This window comes from Mus pahari, chromosome 11 (assembly GCF_900095145.1).
Source record: "Mus pahari chromosome 11, PAHARI_EIJ_v1.1, whole genome shotgun sequence".
Classification (NCBI taxonomy): Eukaryota; Metazoa; Chordata; class Mammalia; order Rodentia; family Muridae; genus Mus; species Mus pahari.
In genome coordinates, this window is record NC_034600.1 from 42,105,857 (window position 1) to 42,119,816 (window position 13,960).

General features: G+C 43.5%; 1 long non-coding RNA gene across 1 annotated transcript in view; it reads left to right on the forward strand.

Annotated features, from left to right (window-relative positions):
* Nucleotides 1-11,335: 11,335 nt before the first annotated feature.
* Nucleotides 11,336-13,960, forward strand: part of LOC115065008 — an 18,268-nt gene continuing 15,643 nt past the window's right edge. The window contains exon 1 of the long non-coding RNA XR_003844819.1: nt 11,336-11,561. This is a non-coding gene — a long non-coding RNA (uncharacterized LOC115065008). The remainder of the gene's footprint in view (nt 11,562-13,960) is intronic.

The window sequence follows — 13,960 nt, forward strand, 5'->3', positions numbered from 1 at the left end:
AATGCAGAGTCGGGACGCGGGAACGTCCTCTGCTCAGCCCAGCTGCCTCTGCCACATGGTCTTAATCAAGATCTGTCTCTCTGGCTTTAAAAGGGTGACAATCTTATTCTTGAGCAGGATTACTGGGGGAATGTGTCAATGGAAGCATCAAGGGCTCTCCCTGTCTTCCCAAGGTTAGTCAGCAAGTTTGTCGGCCAAAGCGTCTAATCTGACCGTCATAATCCCCGAGAAGGGTGACCCCTTCCGTTCTGTGAGTGGTCTATGTGCTACTGATTATATTTCATTATGCAAAGAACACAAAAACATTGAATGAGGACAAAATAGGAGTGTAACTTTGAGAATCACTTCTAGGCACTTTACAAATGGATACTTGGCAGGAGGGGGGAGGTGGGGCAGAAGCCCTCAGATTAGGTCATATGATACATTTCTAGCACTAGGAGAGTGTCCTGAAATGCATTTTACAAAATACTTCTAAGTAGCAGGCAACATCTTAGGTTTGATGTTGACTGTGAGATTAAAAACCACATGTTAGAATTTAGGGTGTACCTGGCTTTAGAGTCTTTTTCAGGGCATTTTGATTCTGCTGATTTCTTCAGAGTTATTTTAAATGTCTTATTCTGATTAACTCAGAAAGATGGTATTGTATCTCTCACGAGAACTATAATTTACTCTTATTTCTTTCTCCTTTTTCTTTTTTAAAGTAGATCAAAAACACTTTTCATAGAATATCTGGCTTTTCCTGTGCAGAAAAAGCCATCCCTCAGAATTCCTATGCAAACATTTGTCCTCCCAGGTTGGGAAAGGATTAAAAAGGCACTGGGGGTTGGGGGGGGCAGTCTATAGTCTCTTTCCGAGATGTACTCCAACACTTGACAGGGTGAGGTGTTCCTAGCAGGTGCTGGCTTTGCTATAAATGGACAATTTATAAACAGGGCCGACAACTGGGAAAACAGAGCGGTGGAAAAGGCCGGCATTCCAGGGGCCAGCGGTGATTTCCTATCAGAAGGTCCTCAGCATGCAATTATTGATAGCTGTGATGCCGAAAGGGAGCCAGTTGGCTAATGTCTAGAAGGGCTGTACCTCCGCTCACGGGTGATCTGCTGCAAGATATTTTAAATAGGTCAGTGCAGATTAGCGTCTTCAGCTTCGTGGTTCCTTAATGAGCAGTTTGATCATGAAGTCTTTTCTTCCCTCCCCAGCCTTGCCTGCGTTTAACTCCCTTCCCTCTCTGACACAGGAATGGAGCAAGTGGGAAAGTCTGTCTGAGAAGATAAGGCAGCCCAGCGGGCGGGGGGGGGGGGATTCAGGAAAAGCTTTTAGTGCACAAGGCCAACACGCAATCTGCTCATAGCAGCCAGGGTAGTAGTTTTGACCCTGTGTCCAAGGGAAATGGAAGGGATACGGGGTGTTCTGTGCACTGAGGCCTGGGCCAGAAGCAGAGACGGATAGCCAAAGTATCTAATTTCTCATTTTCTGGTAGTCCAGAGCTACCAGCTACCAAGCCATTCTCAAGACCTCCCCAGCAAGACTGCTTTCGAAGTATTCCTCTGTGTGCATCCCGTACAATGTCTGCTCTTACTGTTATTAGTATTGCTGTTCCTCCTACTATTCTTATTTGAGCCTGTTCCTCCCAGTGGCGCTGCTTCATGGGCCCGGGGAACAGAATGTTGGGTGGCTTGCTATATACCCATCTGTAGCCTTGTATGGGTGTACAAGGAGCAGAGTGGCCATACCTGTTTGCTCTGTGTGAGTGGTTTTTCCAGGAGACATTTATTTGGCTGGGACTTGACTTTTCTCCCAACCACACCCTCTTGTTTTCTTCTTCAGACTGAAGCTCTGACAACACAAGGAACTCAGACTGCCTTAGGAGGAGGGAAAACTTCACGAGCCCGAGGCAGAGCTATGGAAACATATGCATACCCCAGGTTGGACTAGATGGCCTGGCTGTTGGAACACAAAGCATGGGATTTTGAGGGAATCTGGAGTGGGACCGTGAGGGCCCACACAAGCAAAATGCTTTCAAATCAGGAGGATCTGATAGCAAATCACCACTGGCCCCTGGGATGCTGGCGTTCCCCACTTTCAAACACTAAAGGAGACAAAGACATTTGTTCTTGGTTAGAAGGCCGTGAGTACAGATTCCCAAGGATATTCTTCGCCTCCGGAAATCTCAGGTTCAGAAACTGTGGTGAACACTGGAGAAATCTCACCAAGCATCTACTATTTGCGAAGGATCCTACTAGGCAAGGAGAGAAAGGAAGGATATGGATGCCAAGTAGAAGTTTATCATGGGGTTAGGGATACACCATCTATGAGGGCAATAGAGTGTGGTGAAGCCACAGACAACAAGAGAATGTTCTAAATGAGCCCCAGAAAGCCGGGGATGGCAGTGGTTTGCAATTGACTAGAGAGACACACATGAGCAAACTAGGGCTTTGCAGGGTGGGCGTTTTGAGTACAGCAATTGGAAATGTGTGAGAGAGAGTCGCATGAGGGAGATTCTGTGCTGGGAGCCATGGGGAGGAGATGGTCCCTGAGCTTTGGAGGTAAAGGCAGAAGGGACTTGCACATCTGATGGTCCCGAGGGGTATGCAGTTCATCTTACTGGACACTTCCTTTCAGGAAATGGGGACTAGGAAGGCAGTGGTCAGGAGACTAAGACAGCAAGAAGAGCCATCTCTGTAGGAGGTGTTCATAAAGTCTAACTTTTGTGTGACTGAGGCTGGTCGGCAGAGGTTCTTTGTTAGCAGTATGCGCTGTAGCACACTGGTTGAGTCTCCTTCTTCCTCGTTTGCAGCCGGTTTGCCATCTGTCTGAACCAAGGCTGCACAAATTTCTGCTTGTGGACTTTCCCCACCGACAGAGCCAAAGCAAAAACAAAAGAAGATACGTTTTGATACGTTTTTCCCAAAGTTCACCCCTTGACTCTCATCCCCCACAGCCTCCATTGGTGGATCCCCACTAGCGCTGTCCTGATTTATTTGGAGACTTACTGGACGTTAGGGCCATTGCTCATTCTCATAACTAACTCAGACGGTCATTTCTGAGCCTCGGGACATCTGTTCAACTTAACAGTTGAACAGCCAGATAGATGGATGCTGGCTAGGGAGGTCTCATGTACTAAGAGCCCTGGGTGGAACTTCCTTTCCTGTCACAGATTGCCATTCTCTCACACCTCAGCGTATGGCCCGCGGACAGTTTGGGCACAAACTGGGAGGTGGTTAAAAATACAAGGCCTTGTTTGTGTGTTTCGCAATATCACACGCGAGTCATATGCAGTTGGAGTTTGCAAAGCACTGCGCTCAGTCCGGCTGTGTGGAAGTCTCACCTGTGGTACTTTCAAAACATTCCCAGACAGACTGCTTTCCCAGGCAGAGAAAGTCACAGTCTCTATGGATAGAGACAGGCAACGGTTTATAAAGAAAACTTACAAAATGATTCTAGGGGCAGCCTGAACTGAGAACGACTGACTTATGCTCTGGGTAGCCTCTGTGTTTGCAAGGCACTGACTTTCCCTCCCGTCGAAAGACCAGTGACGTCCACAGCTGTGGTGAAGGGATGCTTATTCTGCATTCTGGCCAAGAAGTGCCTGACAAAGGGCAGATGTTCGGCTATTGTTGTAGGATTCTCCCCAAAGGATCCAGATGGCAGTTGGTTCAAATCTTTCCTGGTTGTCAGGTCTTTGTGGCTTTGGTGGGAGCCTTCTTCTGAGAGGCATCGCTTGGTTTTTCAAGGGTTTCTCTGTATAGCCCTGGCTGTCCTGGAACTCGCTCTGTAGACCAGTCTGGCCTCGAACTCAGAAGTCCATCTGCCTCTGGGATTAAAGGCATGCGCCACCACTGCCCAGCCGAGGCATCTCTTTAAAGATGTTATCTTTGCCCCTAACCTTCTTCTTATTAAAGGAGGTAACGCCTGTCCCTAGGGTGAGGGGTAGGTTTCCTGACTATCTATAGCAGAGGCATGCTAAAGAATTCAGAGGATTGATTTTGTACATAAATGCTCACTTTGTGGAGATACAAAAGAGTTGTCAAGCAGGTTTCTGTTAACCCTCAGTCTGGGGTGGATATAGGTGCTAAGACTTGGTTTTGCATGGTTGTTTCCATACATTTTCCTTCCTTCTGTGGCTTGTCTGTTACTTGGTACCCAGGAGCTAAATCTTGAGGCCAACCATGAATTCCCTCAGTACCACGAGCTCTGCTACAACATCAAGGCCCACAGAGCCAGTCTCTGAGCCAGTTCTGCCAAAGGGATATTAGCACCTCGGTTTCTTCTTGCTTTATACCTGGCTGCCTATGGATCTGTGGATGCAGAGGTGCCTGACCATGGTTGTATACACAGCCACCTTCTCCTTGTTCCTTACGATGTTTTATTCTCTTAGAATTGGGTTTCAACCATAGCCTGTTTGTCTGGACCCATTAAGCCTTTCTAGAGACTTCTTGTGTAGGCTGGGGTCTTCAGGAACTTCCAGGAATTACTGTGCTGAGGTTTGTCTGTTCCAGGTGCTGTGAGCGTTGGATTCAGATCAACACTGAACTTGGTGTTATCTGATCCCTCTGCACCTTGAAGAGACAGCTGGTGACTCCATTGGAGGCCCCCATTTTACATGGTCCTCACTCGCTTGAGTTTCTCTCCTCTGCCTTTGGCGTGTCATCAAAGTCTCAGAATAACTCTGTTCCTCCTCCCAGCCAAAGTTCTGCAGCACCATCCCTTGCTCATGTGAACCGTTGGGCCAAGGCCATCATAGCCATCATTCTCTTTTATTTTTATTTTTAACTTTTTTTTGAACATTTAAAAAAAATTGAATATTTTATTTATTTACATTTCAAATGTTATCCCCTTTCCCGGTTTCCCCTCTGCAACCCCCCTCCCCCTCCCCCTGCTTCTATGAGGGTGCTCCCCCATCCACCCATCCACTTTGTCTCACTGCCCTAGCATTCCTCTACACTGGAGCATCAAGCCTTCACAGGACCAAGGGCCTCTTCTCCCATTGATGCCAGATAAGGGCCCCCTTTGGCTCCTTCAGTCTTTCCCCTAACTCCTCCATGTGCTCAGTCCAATGGTTGGCTGTGAGCATCTGCGACTGTATCATGACCATCATTCTTAACAACAATCATACATCATCATCATCATCATCATCATCACCACCACCACCATCATCATCACCATCATCACCATCACCATCATCATCATCACCATCACCATCATCACCATCACCATCACCATCACCATCACCATCATCATCATCATCATCATCATCATCATCATCATCATCAATTATTTTGGCAAGAAGCAAACAGACTTGGAGATGAGCCAGAGTGTGGTGGGTGGTAAAAAGGCCTCACCTTTTCAGTTTTGAATTAGGATACCTTTCTTAACTCTTCACCATACCTTGGCAGTGAGGCCATCACAAGGGAAAACTGAACAAGGTCAGCCCAAGTAGGATTTATGCTTGGCATGGTTATTGTGAGCTTGTGCATACGTGCACACATGCACATAGAGAAAGACTGGGGTACTTGTGCCACAAGGACTTATTCTGCAAATAAACACTGTTGCTCTCATTCAAGGCACGCAACATCTTCCTAATTGTCCTCTCACCGTCCCAGGTTTCTGACGGCTGGCCTCGACGGCTCCCTCGGGGATAACAGAACCCTGCTTTCTGGAAGCAGACTCATGAGGCGGATCAGAGGAGTTTAGATATTGCCGTCTGTAAAAGAATTTATAATTTGTACCTTGCTGCACCCAACTTGCTTTTGGGCATCCTCACTGGGGTGCTTGAAGTTGGTATGCCCTCTGTCCAGACAAGCATCTTCTTGGGCTATTAATTATGTAATTAAAGGTCTGAACCTTCTCATTTAAGATGATAGTAAAATGTTTAAAGCTATGCTGCTTATAAACTTATTTTTTTTTTTTTGTCTTTCCATTTACTGCCATTCATTGCCTTTTATCATGGGCTGGCTGGCTGGCCAAGCCAAGCTAATTACTGCCCTATTGTTTTTGGAAGACAAGGTGACACTGAGACCATTGATGGGTCTATAAATCGGATCTGCCTTCCTCTTGCCCCCTCTCTTACTAGGCCTGTGGTTCTGCTTTGGCCAAGTCTGAGAACACAGGCAAGAGGATGACTGTCAGAACAGCTGAGAAGACTGACACAGAAAATAGCAATCAGAAGGCAGAGACCCGGGGGCCAGAGGAGGGAAAGGTTCAGGGAGATCACTACCATGAGCCCCAACTGAGGACTTCCGTCTTGTGTTAGTGGGAAGAGTGTTTACCACCTGACTGAGACTTACTGCAGACCTTTGCACTAGGTCAGTGTTACACGAATACCTCCCTTGATGGAGGTTGAATGAAACCCAGAAGTGACAGTTTGCTTTGTGTATAGAAAAGGAGCTGAGGGTCAGACGGCAACAGTAGGGCAGCACATGTCTTCTGCGTGTCAGTGGGACTAGTCCATCCTCTACAAGCAATAACGAAATTTAACAAAACCTTTCTGTCCTCCACCCCAGCTGTCTTAAGCTTTATAAAACAACTTACCGTCTTCATAGAGGAGCTAGAAATGCATATCGCTTGATGGCACTCAATAAATTATAGAGCAGATGATTGCTGTTCTTTTAATAAAACTTTATTATCCCCAAAAGCTACATGAGATGCATTTGTTTTACTCTTTTAAATGTTTAAAAAAATAGTGGGTTTTCCATTATAAAAAATAAAATAATAAACACAGACAGGTGACCACGCGGCTTCGAGGGAGCTCTGCTGTTAATGCTTGCCTGTGTTTTCTTAGAGAATGTCCCAGGTTTTTATTAGATATTTTTTTATTTACATTTCAAATGTTATCCCCTTTCCTGGTTTACCCTCCAAAAATTCCCCTCTCCCTTCTCACCAACCGACCCACTCCTGCTTCCTGGCCCTGGCATTCCCCTACACTGGGGCATAGAGCCTTCACAGGACCAAGGACCTCTTCTCCTGTTGATGATCTAGAATGTCCTATTTTTGGTGTTGATGTTGTTATTTGGTTTAGCAGGGTAGGAATGGAATCGTAGCTATAACATATGCAGTTATTTTTACAATTTCAACTTTCATCAGCATTAGTTTGGTTTCAGAGACTTCTGCTATGTTTTGAAGTCCTGTCATTAATACTGGCCCCAGGGATGAAGAATGATTAGGGCCAAACAGAATATCTGTGGTGATAAATTTGCAGAGATGTACGAAGGTGAGATAACTCAGCCTCAGGCTCCCTGTCGGATGGGTTTAGAACCTCATCTGAGGACTCCGATCCAAGTGTCCTTCTGTGGTGGTCAAGTCAATAGACTAACAACATAGTCCCCACACAAAGGCCAGGGTAGCCTGGAATTCCTGCAAAGCGTTTTGATGTGAAATCAGATGAATCCTTGGAAAAGAGTAGGGATTACACATCTAAGTGCGAGGGGTTGGTTATTTGCAAGCCCCCCCCCCTCAACTTATAGGCTGAGATCCCAGTCCCCAAGGCGATGGATGGTCTTAGGCAGTGCAGCCTTAGACCTTGATGGCTGAGGCCTCTCAGGGGGTGTTCTCTTTTTCACACACGTAGCCTAAGAACGACGCTCCTTGTCCCATGTGAGGAAAGACTAAGAAGACATTACCTACGAACCAGGAAGTAGACTCTCATTTCAGATGCCATTTTCTTTTTTAAAAAAATCACCTGGGTCACAAACTTCTCGAACTTCCAGAATCACGAGAAATAAATTTCTAGTTTGTGCTCCTTTGTGACGGAAGCCATAACCCATGAAGACGCTAAGTGACTTCAAATGACAGCAACGTGGATAAAAGTGAATGCTTGAGAGTTTCAGACTTAGGCTCAGACACCAAGTTTACCAACTACTAGCTCTGCAGCCTGAGACAGCTTTTGTTAAATTTTTTTTTTTTTATTCTGCAAATATTTATTGAGTATTAACTCCATGCCAGGTATTTTGTGTGCTGGGAAAACAGCAGCAAACAGTGCCAGTTCTGTTCTCCTGTGCACTTGACATGTGAAAAGGGTCAGATACAAAGTAAATAAAACCTGGGAGGAGTTAGGCGGACGGGGAGCGAGTATGATTAAAATAACATCTTATATGTGTATGAAACCCTCAAAGAATATTAATAAAAATGTCAGATATGTATAAAAAAAAGCAAATCTATGTTGTAGCAAAAAAGAAATGAGAGTCATGGAGGAGAGGCAAGACGAGAAAGTGGGGAGGCTCTTTCTCTGTCTCTGTCTTTCTCTCGCTCTCTGTGTCCGTCTTTCTTTCTGTCTCTGTCTTCCTGTCTCTCTCTTTGTGTTTGCGTCTGTTTCTCTGTCTTCCTCTGTCTCTGTCTCTCTCTATGTATCCCTCTTTTTGATCTGTCTCTATCTCTCAGTCTCTGTCTCTGTCTGTCTGTCTGTCTGTCTCTGTCTCTGTTTTCAGTGCCAGAGGTCGAATGCAGGGCCTTACACATGCTGAGAAAGTGCTTTAATTTGAGCTGTACCCATAGTCCTATATTTTTAAATGTATTACTATTGTTATTATTGCAATGCTGGACATTGAACTTGGGCCTCGTGCGTGTGAAGCCATTGCTTTACCAACGAGCTACATCCTCAGTTGCTCTTTTCTATTTTATATTCCGAGACAGAGTCTCACTATGTTGCCAGGACTGGTCTTAAACTCACACAGTAGCCCAGGAAGGCCTTGAACTAATGATCTTCCTGTCTCAGCCTCCAGAGTAGCTGGAATTACAGGCATATACAGGCTACCAGGCTGGCTCAGTCTTCTCTCTGAACAGGATAATGATAGCAATTCCCTCAAAAGGTAAATACATTTACATGAGGAAATGGTACAACTTAAACAGCTGAAGCAAAACATTCCCTTAACAGTATAGATAGTCTCTTGATTCTTCCATCTGATAGACAGAAGCAAGCCAATAAGAAAGCGGTTGATGATCCCCGAACTTTCAGGCTGTTATGGTATCACTAGGTACACTGTGCTGGCTAGTTTTATGTCGACCTGACACAAGCTAGTACTGTCAGAGAAGAGGATCCTTGATTTAGAAAATGCTTCCAATAAAATCTGGCTGTAGCAAGCCTATAGGGCATTTTCTTAGTGATTGATGTACCCATTGTGGTTGGGGCCATCCTTGGACTAGTGGCCCTAGGTTCTATAAAAAAGCAGCCTGAGCAAGCCATGAGGAGCAAGCGAGTAAGCAGCACCCTTCTACAGCTCCTGTATCAGCTCCTGTATCCAGGTTCCTGCCATGTTTGAGTTCCTGTCTTGACTTTCATCAGTGGTGGACTGTGTTGTGGAAGTGTAAGCTAAATAAACCCTTTACTCCCCAAGTTTCTTTCAGTCACGGTGCTTCTTCATAGCAATGGCAACCCTAACTAGGACACAAAAACACCTTCCCTGGCAGGTTGATATTGTAGCATATGTGCCGTGTCCAGTGCATGGTGAGATTATTGGACTGCATAATACCTTCTTACTATGAAAGTTAAGACATCAAGGAGGAAGTTTCCTAGTCAGCTTAAGACTGATTTCTCAGTGTCCTGCAACTAAAGTGTGTGATGTTTTCAGCAATAGGATCTTAGCTATCTAATTGTGGTGGCAAGTAATAACTATAGCAGTAGCAGTAGCAGTAGCAGTAGCAGTAGCAGTAGCAGTAGCAGTAGCTGTACCAGTAGCAGTAGCAATAGCCAGTGTTGTTTTGGAGGTCTATGGGGCATCCCTGACTAGTAACTGATAGGAAAAAGTTGTCTCATGCCTGGAGCTGAGATGTTCATTTAATGCTCCAGAAGAGATGAATTATTAAATTAAAATGTCTTCTGCAGACATCAGTGTCTACTCATGCAAAGTATATCCACTTAAATGTCTTATAACAACAACAACAAGCTTACGCAGTAGTAGGTTTCCCTAAGGCTTTTCCATATATTCCTAGCTTTATTCACCCACATCCATCATCTCCTGACCCCTATTCCTCTCCTCCTATCTCCCACTTAAATCTTTAATTCCTGGTATTGTCCCCTTTGTTCATTAATGCATCCCCCCTCCATGAACCCTTTCTGGTTTTCTGACCTCTGCTGACACTTCAAGTTAAGTATACAAGCTAAATATTCAAGACCAAGGTCTAGATGAGAAAGAGAATGTGTAGTATGTATCTTTCTGGACTTGAGTTATCTCACTTGGAATAATACTTCCTAGTTTTATCCACTTCCCTGCAAATTTCATTATTTCACTTTCTTTACAACTAAGTCATATTCTCTTGTGTCTATGCACTACAGGTTTTCTTCTCCTTATATCTGTTGGTGAGCATCTAGGTTGTTTCCACTTCCTAGCTATTGTGGATAGAATGACAATAGATGTGAGTGTTTTGATAGTAGAATATAAACTTCTTTGGGTATATGCCCCAGGGCGGTATAGCTGGCTCATACCATAGTCCTGTTTTTAGCTTTTGAGAGACTCAAGACCACTGGTTCTCAACCTTTGTGTGGGGGGAGGGGGAGGGGAAGCTGTCAAACAACTCTTTCACAATAACAAAGATCCTGGCTATTGGATACTTACATTGCAATTCATAGGAGTAGCAAAATTACAGTTATAAACTAACTTTATGTTTTGGAGTCACCACAAGGTGAGAAACTGTACTAAAGGGTTGCAGCATTAAGAAGGTCAAGAATCACTGCTCTAGACTGACATTCATAGTGGCTGTTAGTGTATCCACTGATAATGGACAAGGATTCCACTTTCCCCACTTTCTCATTGACATTCGATATTGCTTGGTTTCTTGACAATAGCCATTCTGACTAGAGTGAAGTGGGAGTAAAGTGGGATTACAAGGTAATTTTAATTTGCATTGATAGCTAATGATGTCAAACACTCCGAACACATTATTAGCTACTTTTGAGAACTTGTTCAAGGCCACAGGCCCCACTTTGACTTGTTGCTTGTTTTCTTGGTACGTACTTTCCTGAGTTCCTTGTATATTACAGATACTAACCCTCTGTTGAATATTGTAGGTTTCAATTTTTCAAATCCTACTTTTAATAAGGGTTCTTAAATGCTTTAACCTCCCTCCTAGCCCACCAGAGGGAGTGGAAAAGAAAGGTTATTAGGGTACAGGGGAAATGAACCTGTTTAGAAATCGTTCTTCGGCACAAATCCAATCTTTGTTGTCAGAACATCAGCAGTTCAGTTCATAGAAATCAGCATCGGCAGCTTGATCCGCTCGCAAACACTTCACGATTACATCAGCAGTCCAGTTCAGGAGTGTTAGGACAGCAAACACAAATGGCGTAACCCGTCAGAAACAGCCAGGTCTCCACTGAGTCTGTATCAGTCAGCAGAAGCAACCAGGATCGGCAGGGACACCAGGAGAAGCGCTCCGCCATGCCCCTCAATGACGTGAAGGTCAGCAAAGATGAAGACGACAGACCCAGAAGTGTTGCAGAGCTAGCTCTGCAAGCAAGCCTCCGTCACTGTCTGCTGAATCCCATTTATACTCCTTCCAAAGATCACAGCTCCTTCCCCAGGACTCACCTCGGCCAAACACCACGTGAGCCTGTCTTAGCAAAACTCCAGGTGAGTCTGCGTCAGCTGACATCACTCTGCCAATTGACCCAAGTCTGCAAAAGTGGCAAGAAGCTTCCAGAACACCACCAGGAGTTTTTGTTTTTTTTTGGGGGGGGGGGAAGGTGTGTTTCTTTCTATGAATTCACCACAAGTGGAGCTCCACCACAAGTGGAGCACAATGTAAGGCGAACCAATAATGTATGTTAGTGAAGAATTCTTTATCACTCGCCCTTTCAAGTGCTTGCTTTAGTAAAACACCTTTTCACCTGTGTCTGCTTCAGGAAAACACTCCTTCATGTGTCTGCCCCAGCAAAACACCATCTGACTTTTCAAAGAAGCAAAAGTTTCTACTCCAGGATATATCCCTACAAACATTTTTTTCCCCATTCTGTAGGGTGCCATTTTAGTCAATTGACAGTTTCCTTTGCTATGCAAGATCTTTTTAATGCCACAAGGGCTTAGTTGTCAATTATAAGCCTTATTTCTTGAAAATTTGGAGTCCAATCAGAAAATTCTTATTTATGCCTAGATCTCATTCCTTTCCCCCTACCCCTGGCAGCCTCAGAGCTTCAGGTATTATGTTGAGGTCCTTGATGCATCTGGAGTTCAGGTTTGTGCAGGGTGAGAGATATGGATCTACACATCTTCTGTGTGTAGATTTATAGTTTTTCTACACAATTTGTTGATAATGCTATCCTTTCCACAATGTGTATTTTTGGTACCCTTGTCAAAATCAGGTGGCTGTAGTCTCATGGCCTTATATTTATCTGGCTTCTATTCTATTCCATTGGTCTATTTAATGGATTTTATACCAGTATCATGCTGTTTTTATTGCTACGGCTTTAGTATAACCTGAAATCAGGTATGGTAATGGCTCCTGCAGTATCCCTTGTGTTAATGATTGCTTTCGTTAGAGAGGGTCTTTTGTTCTTACTTATGAACTTTAAAGATTTTAAACATTTCCATGATTGCCTCTGGGATTTTGATTGAGATTTCATTGAGTCTGTAGATTGCATTTGGTAAGATGGTCCCTTTTATAGTATTAATCCTACCAGTTCATATGTCTGGGAAGGTCTTTCTACTCTCTAGTGTCCTCCTCAGTTTCCTTCTTCAGCATTTTTCAGTTTTCATATAGAGATCTTTTATTTCCTCAGTTAAATTTATTCCAAGGCATTATTATTTTTTAAAAAAATATATACTTGCTTTTGTATTCTGTGTATGAATGTTTTGCCTGCCTGTGTACCTAGTGCCTCCACAGGAATGAAGAGGGTATTAGTCCCCCAGAACTGCTACATTACAGATGGTTATGAGTGTGTGGGTGCTGGGAATTGAACCCAGGTCCTCTGCTAGAACAATACGTTCCCTAAACTGCTGAGCAATCCCTTCAGCCTTCCAAGGTCTTTTTTTTTAAAAACAAGATATTGTGAATGATTGCTTCCTTGATTTTTTTAATGGTGTGCTTGTCATTGATATATAGGAAGATGACTGATTATTGAATGTTAATTTTGAATCCTGTCACTTTGCTGAGCATGTCTGTCAGTTTTAGGTGAAGTCTGCAGGGTCTCACGTGTAAATCATCTGCAGACAGACATACTTTGGTTTATTTCCTATTTGTTCCTTTTCCTGTTTAGTTTCTTCCCCTGTTTTATTGATTTAACTAAGATTTCCAGTAACAAACTGTATAAAAGCAGAAATATAGACACTTCTTTTGTTCTTGAGAGAAGAAATGCTATGAGCTTTCCCCTTTTAATAAAATGTTGTCTCTAGGTGTGTCATCTATAGCTTTTATTATGTTGACATGTGTTCCTTCCATTCTGAGTTCTTTCAAAAATTTTAAAATGAAGGGGTGTTAAATTTTGCCAAAAGTTTTTCTGCTTCTATAAGATAACCATGGGATTTCTGTCTTTGAGACCATTTATATAATTTATATTTATTAATTTGCATATGTGGTACCATCCCTGCATCTCTGGTGGTGAGTGACCATACTGATGTGTTTTATAAATTTGGTTGGCAAGCACATTACATCTGTGTTCATCAGGAAGACTTGTCTAGCATTTTCTTTGTTTGTTGCATCTTTGTCTTGTTTCAGTACCAGGGTAATACCAGCTTCCTAAGGAGAGTTTGGTAGTGGGTCCTACCTTTAGAATTTTAGAGAACAATTTGAGAAGCATTACATTAGTTTTCTTTGAAGAATGGCATGGTGTAAACTCTCATTTTAGGTAATAAGCTTTTGATGTGGAAGAGAAGTAGGGTGGGTAAAGTTAAAAAATTATTAGATCTGATTGGAAAAAGAAAGAGAAAAACCACTGAAGTTGGGGTAGGGAAAGTATCCAGAAAGGGAAAGTTTGGGATATAGATATTTAATTTTTTATTATTTATTAGATATTTTCTTTATTTACATTTCAAAT